The 7,640-nt window shown below is 38.0% G+C and overlaps 1 non-coding gene across 1 annotated transcript; it reads left to right on the top strand.

Moving 5' to 3' along the window:
- The first annotated feature begins 7,018 nt into the window (after positions 1-7,018).
- Positions 7,019-7,124, top strand: LOC122039192. Its single transcript, XR_006128078.1, has one exon. It is a non-coding gene; the product is annotated as a small nucleolar RNA R71 (small nucleolar RNA).
- Positions 7,125-7,640: the final 516 nt, after the last annotated feature.

Below are 7,640 nucleotides of genomic sequence, written 5' to 3' on the forward strand. Positions count from 1 at the left end.
ACAGAGGAAGCATGATGGTCACACTAGGTCATTGGGGCTTAGAGCCTACACTAATTGGCACTAGTGCTAGTGGGAGATTGTTAGTTAGAGCCCTAGATCCAATCATTTGATGATTGTATTATGGACTTGTTGTATCATATTCTTATATAAATAAAGGCATTTGTTTTTAGTTATTATACTTACTTGTATTGGTGCCAAATAAACTAAGTATAATAGCGTTCTTGATTAGAAGGTTCTCACCTATATCAATCGATTAGTTGAACCGATAGTGAGATGATATAGGGAACACTACTCTTAATCATTCCTAGTCGAGTATTAACATTCAGGGACAATGTTAATATGACGAGACTAGCATATAGGTCAACTCGATGACTTGATCTCACAAGTCATGGATATGGAGATATCAAGTTGACACATGGGTATGCATTGGAGAATGTATACTGAATGACCCGCCATGAGAAAGTATCATGGATCGTCATATGAGTGTCATATACTTTCTCATGTGGCTATTAGTATGACTACTAGTCCTTAGACCTGAAGTCACCATGGATCCCTACATAAGGAGTTATGTACTTTGGTTTCGTCAAACGTCACCCGTAACTGGGTGGACTATAAAGGCGATTACTGGGTATGTAACGAATTATGCAGAGGGATATGAGTGATGTAGATGGGATCTATCCCTCCTATATGATAAGAGCGACATCAATATTCTTGATAGAGTAAGACCACGAAGTGCATGGCCATGCCCAAATGAGTCAATATGAGATATTGAGCTCATTTGATCGAGTGAGTCTACTTGGAGTTCAAGATTTAGATTGATTAGAGGATGACACGGTTTATGCCTCACATTGATCAATCTAGATGTCTAGGATAGAAGGACACTTGTCATATATTGTGAGGAGTCACAATTAGTAGTCACAAGGTGATGTTGGATCTCAACATTCTTGTAACTTGGGTAGTAATGATGTGTTGCTAAATACCGCTCATTACTTATGCTCCTAAATGGGTTTAGGGGCATTGCTAACGTTACAAGAACCTATAGGGTCACACACTAAGGACAATTAGATGGAGATTAGGTTCATATGATGAACCAAGAGGATTATATTCATTTGATGAATCAAATTGGATTAAGAGTAATCCTAATTGGGCTAATTGAGTTGGACTCAAGTTGATTCATGTGTTCAATGAGTCTAATTTAGATTATGACTCATTGAATCAATTTAATTAAATGAATTAGATTCATTATATTAAATTGGCTTGAATTAAATGGTTGGATTAGATCAACCATGAGAGAGACTAAGTCAAGTTTGACTTGACTTGAGAAGAAGAGGAAGAGTCAAGTTTGACTTGACTTTATGCCACATCATTTGTGACTTGGCATTAAGTGGCCAATGATGAGGTGCCACATCATCATGTTTAGCACATGTGTGTGCCACCTCATGGAGGTGACAAATCTCTTTAATGGTCACACTTAATGCAAAATGGGGGTTACACTTTTGTGAAAGTGGCCGGCCACTTTTGTGAAGGGAATGAATTCATTTTTCATTCAAGTGTCATTTACATCTTCTTCTTCCTCAAGTGCTCTCTCTTCTTACTCTTCCTCTCCTCTCTTGGCCGAACACCATCTAGGTGCTAGCACACCTATTGTTTGGTCTTCTCCACCTAATTAGTTCGTGTGGATACTTCTAGAGGGTTGTCTACTTTGACAACTTGAGATCCGACATCTCCTTGGACGAGCGGGATACGAAAAGGGCACGCATCGAAGGTATAAAGGGTTTCCTCTTTGTAAATCTAGTGTAGATCTAGCTTTGTAAACTCGTACTCGTATGCTTTCGAAAGTCTTTACTTCGCACGGATCCGTGGCTGGGGGTTTCAGGGTTTCCGCGACGCGAAAAGCGATTTTCGCAGCCCGAAAAACCCAACAGATGCGTACTACATCTCTAAGGACTTCGAGGTAAGTAATTTAGAAAATTTATTTTCAACTTTTGAACTTCACGAATCTTGGATTGCAGAGCCCAATAAACTGGAGAAAACAAGTCAAAACATTGCCTTAAAGGCAAGAACAAACGATTCTGACTCCAAAGCCTCGATCGACGAATCCAAAGTTGCATTAATGGTAAGACGATTTAATAACTTTCTTAAATCTAACAAATTTATATCGTAGTCGAGTAAACATCACCAAAAGAAAAGAACGATTCGTTGCTACAATTGCAACGAAAAAGGGCACATCAAGGATGACTGCCAAAAGTTAAAGAAAAAGGAGAAAGAGAAGGTAAAGACAAAGTACAAGAAACTAGAATCCTCCAAGCACAAGAACCTGAAGGCCACTTGGTCAGATTCGTCATCCTCCGAATCAGACCTTGAAGAATTCTCGAGGTTAGCACTAATGGCAAGTCTTGACCTCCGCAAGTGTACGAAAATGTCGCAAGTAATATAAAAGATTATCGTATCCACAGGGACTGGAATAAGCACTAGAAATGTTTTAACACGAATTAGCTAAATAACTAATCAATTGGTTTCCAAAAGCTAAATGTAACTAATGAAAAGTAAACATAGAAATGAAAGATCAACAAACAGGATTATGGTCTATGATAAAGGAATGTTCTAGGAGTTTTGGTTTCTTTGTAGATTCCTCAATGTAAATGATCTACCAAATCCTATTTCTCAATTGTCCAACATTTATAGAAGGTTGCCGGTTCTCTCTTGCAATAGACAACCGACCTAGGACTGAAATCTATACCTAAATGTGATCAATTAGATATGAACTTATGTTGTCCTTACACGAGCATGTTCCTGTCACGAAGTTCCCTCGGATAATCAACACAAAGATCATACTTTTTAACACATAAGATATAAAGATTAATCCCTAAATCTATCCAACCCTCTTGAATTATCCTATTTTTCCCTAAATCTTATCCCTCAAACGTCCTTACATGGGCTTGCACCTTTCGCATGCTTCCCTCGGAAAATCGTTGGGAGTTAATCTCTACAAGATCCATAGGACATTCAAACAATCAATCTAAAATGAGAATTAGGTCCACATCACAACAATTCATTCAAGATTGAATTGATACAAATAAGACAATATCACAGAAACGAGGAAATGGCAAATCCACAAGAGTTTACATCAATTCATCATACAAATACTCCCTCCATCCTAAAACAAAGAGATCTATTCCATGAATCGAAGAGAGAAATCCGAAAATACAAAGATTACAAGCATTTCTTTGATCCCCAATCCAAGAAGAGGAGAGAAAGAAAACTTATCTAAGATGAAGCTTGGTCTTCGGATCCAATCCACGCTCTCGGAGTCGAATCCATTGAAGATCTTCCTTCAGATCACCCAGAAATCCTCCCAAGATTGGAAGGAAAGACCCAAATCTCGCTTTCTCCCAAAAGGGAGAAGATCCCCTTTCAAATCTTGAAGGAGGGCTTATATAGAAGAGGGGTTTGGGTGCCACACGGCCCCGAGTCACGGCCATTTGAGGTTCTCACGGCCTACTCCACTCTCTTCTCTGCCGACCTCACACGGCCGTGTGAGGTACACGGCCGTGTCTTGCCTCTATCAACACCTCCTTTTAATGGTTGTGTAGATCCACACGGCCTGCACTGCCTTCACCTCTGGAAACCTGGCACGACTGTGTGGTGCACACGGCCAAAACTCTCCTGCTCTCTGGAAACCTCACACGGTTGTGTAGAGCACACGACCGAGGCTTTTCCTGTCTCTGGAAAACTGACATAGTCATGGGTGTACACGGCCCAGGCTTCCTTGGGCTTCAAAACTTGGCACGGTCGTGTGAGGTTCACACGGCCATGCCATCTTCCTTCTCTAGTGCTGCTGCACGACCTCTCATCCTTACAAGGCCTGGCCAACCCCCTATGGCAGGGCCGTGTAGCGTTCAAGTGTCATGGCTTCCTCCATCGCTTTGCTTACAGATTTGGCCTCAAACATGCATCTTTCACCAGATTCGTCTCCTGTATACAAAAAATGCACAAAAGTAGATCTCCAAACAAAGAGAGTAAATATGCTAAAAAGGAAAGTTGAAAGTACGAAAATGCATAGATCAAGCATGCTCAAAGTATGTGAATGTACGTCAAAACATGCTAATAAGTGTATACAATCTACGCACATCACACCCCCAGACTTAAACCTTTGCTTGTCCTCAAGTAAAATGCTGCAATCTAAATTCATATGTTCTACAATGCTCTCATATCCCTAATGCATTCTCCTAACTCTATCAAAAAGTTTCATTAGTAAGCATGATCATGAAAACAAGTTAAGTTTGGCTCAAACATAAGTATCCTGTGCACAGTGCAAATAAAACAACTCAAAACTCTTCAAGTTTCAATCTATGTCCTTGTCAAGTCGTCATCAAGTTTGAATTCCTAATGTATCCGGTGGTAGACAAGTAACCAGTGATAGACACTTACTTGCCACACACTTGGTTCATATTTCTCAATCAACCCAGGTCTCAAAGGTCTGCTCAATCTCAAAAGAAGCTAAGTAGTCATTTCCCCAGTAACCCAACTCGGTCTCAAAGGGGTGACTTGCTAGATGCCACTCACGACAACTATTTTTTATATCCCTTATTCATTTTTTTTCCTTTTCTTTTTTTTCACATTTTTTTTCATAAGCATTTGCATTGTGCAAATCTTATTTCACAAGTGTACTTTTAGCACAAATGTTGGGATATTTTGATTTTTCCAAATGAGCTTGCATGAGTTAAGCCTCATCCAGTAACCAAAATGAAGTTTGAAAAATCACCATGCAAACCAAGTACTAAACAAACAAGATGAATCATGATTATTTCAATGATATCAACCATTCAAGTATCAAGTCAAAGTGTAGCGAAAATAAGATCCTTAAGGTCAAGCCAAGACTAAAACTTATCTCCAAATAATACTTAGCTTATATCATGCTACTCAAGATAGAGAAAAGAGGTACACTAGGCGTACTACTAGCATCATTTACAACATCATGAATCTAGATAATGAACGTGCTAACATTTTCTCTTGAAGACAAGAAAGCATATAAGTTAAGTTTTGATGTTCTCAAGATGTATGCCACAAGATTTCAAAACAAAATGCAAGACATAAGCAAAAACAAAAACAAACAAAGCAAATCAAATGTATCCCCCCAGACTTAAACTTTTCATTATCCCAATGAAAACTAAAAACAATGTGGAGGAGATTTTAAGAGAAGTTACCAAGTGATGAGCTCCAAATGGTTGACATTCATGTTTTTAAAGATACTCCTCCATCCAATACTCACATTCCTCGACAACTTTGAATTCTACAATAATAAGATAGACAAGAAAAATTAAGTAGAGGATACATGTTTATTATAAAGAGAGAACTAAAGACATAAAAGAAAATAAGGAAAATGAACTTGGGTTGCCTCCCAAGAAGCGCTTGTTTAAGGTCATTAGCTCGACCACCTCATTAGACTCATCTAAATCTTTCTCTTGGAGGGGTAAGATATTTCAACACCCTCCTACCAAGGGCTCTTATTATGGAGGGAGCTTTCGACATTGGCATTAAAAAGTGAAGTAACGCTCTCTCCATCTTTGTCTTCTTAGAAGTTCTTTCGGGTGATCGAAGACGGTTCAGTGTGAGCTTCCAATTAATAGCCCAAGTGAAATCTGCACATGCAAAGAAAATACAAATCTCCCACAAACATATTAGATAAGATAGAGCCATAACCATTTTAAGATAAGCAGAATAAGAAATAAAAGCTGAATCACATCTAACAAAGTCAATAATAGGTACCTCAATAAAATTTTCCAAAAGATCACAAGAAATACTAACCTTACTTTGCTGAGAGATACCTGAAATTTCTAAACATGTAGATGTGACCTCCTCTGAATCAAATGATAGTTCTGACTCTGGCTCAGGTGTTGATGATATTAATGATGGTGATTCTTGTGACTCTGCTAGCTCTGCATAAGTCCCTACACATTGTTCCACAACATGATCAATTCTTACAACCTCTAAGGGTTGTGTGGACAAAGGTGGTGATCCTTGAGATGCTGCTTCCACAACACAGCTCCCTACACATTCTTCCATATCATCATCATCAACACATACATCAAAAAATAAACCAACATCTATATCCTCAATAGGAGAATCAATAACTTCACTTGTAGTTTTAAGTTGATCTACATCACATTTATCATCTGAAAATTCAATGTCACTATAACACCCTATAAAATTTGGAGGTAGATCTGAAAACTTATTTACCACTGCATTATCAATAAAATCCTCATCTGAAGAGTTCTCATCTTCATATACATTCAAAAATTTGCACTCAACCATATTAGTGTCACAAGATTTACCGAAGTCTTTATTTTCATTGACCCCCACTAACCTTTGTGGAAAAGGAACCCTTAGTGAAGGTCCTGGGAAAGATTTAACTTCCTTTTTCCCAAATTCCCTTTGACCTTTTGGAGGAGGTTCAACTTGCTTATCTAGTGTTGGTATGATCAATCGTTGAGGAAAAGGTACTTGTGGCCTTTGTGAACTTCCTGGAGTAATGGAACTGAGTTCTTGTGATCTTCTATTGTTCTTCTCCTCAATTCTAAACAAATCTTTCTTCAGAAGTTCTTCATGATTCTTGCCAATTCTCAACCCAACATCATCACACTTTTCACTAGATCTTGTCTGCGAAGGAGGGGGATCTTCTTTAAACCAATTTGAAACAATACTTTCAATCTTTGCCCCTAAATGTTTGAACTCCCCGTTCTGTGACTTGTGATTTTCAAAACTCATAGATGGTTGAGTTACAATTTGTTTGACAGGCTCTATAGCATTTATGGCTTGCACTTCTTGAATGTTTGAGGGAGATTTCATCCAACTTATATTCGACCATTCATGGAAGTTCAATGTCACTTGATCAATTAACATATATGTTTCATCTACACTTTTGTCCATAAAAGAACCTCCAGCTGATGAATCCAATAAACTCTTGTCTGAGAAAGAAATTCCCCCATAGAATATATGCAGAATTAACCATTTTTCAAAACCATGATGAGGGCGCTGTCTTTGAAGACTCTTGAATCTATCCCATGCTTCAAACAATGATTCTCCGTATGCTTGAGAAAAATTTGTTATGCAATTCCTCATATACACTGTTCTACTTGGAGGGAAAAAATGATTCAAAAATTGCTTCTCCAATTGTTCCCAACTTGTGATGCTTTGAGAACGGAGAGAATATAACCAAGTCCTTGCTTTATCCTTGATACTAAAAGGAAATGCCATCAATCGAACTGCATCTGCTGACACTCCTTCACATTTCACCATATCACAAATCTCTAAAAATGTTTAAAGATGCAGATAAGGACTTTCTGATACTTCTCCTCCAAATTTGTGACCTTGTATCATAAAAATTAACTCTGGATCTAGTTGGAAACTTTCTGCTTCAATTTGAGGTTGCACAATGGGAGATAAAAATCTTACAGAAAAGGGTGTAGAAAAATTTCTCATGGGGCTGCTTGACATGTTAGTGCTCATGGATATTCAAGAAAAAAATTATAAAATGAAGAATCAAAGACAAGAAATAAAATGCAATATGAAAAACAAGAAAGAAAATGCAGAATTTAAATTGCAAGAAAGAAAGTGCATAATGAAAACAAGAAAGAAAA

The sequence above is a fragment of the Zingiber officinale genome, chromosome 1A, assembly GCF_018446385.1.
Source record: "Zingiber officinale cultivar Zhangliang chromosome 1A, Zo_v1.1, whole genome shotgun sequence".
Taxonomy (NCBI): Eukaryota; Viridiplantae; Streptophyta; class Magnoliopsida; order Zingiberales; family Zingiberaceae; genus Zingiber; species Zingiber officinale.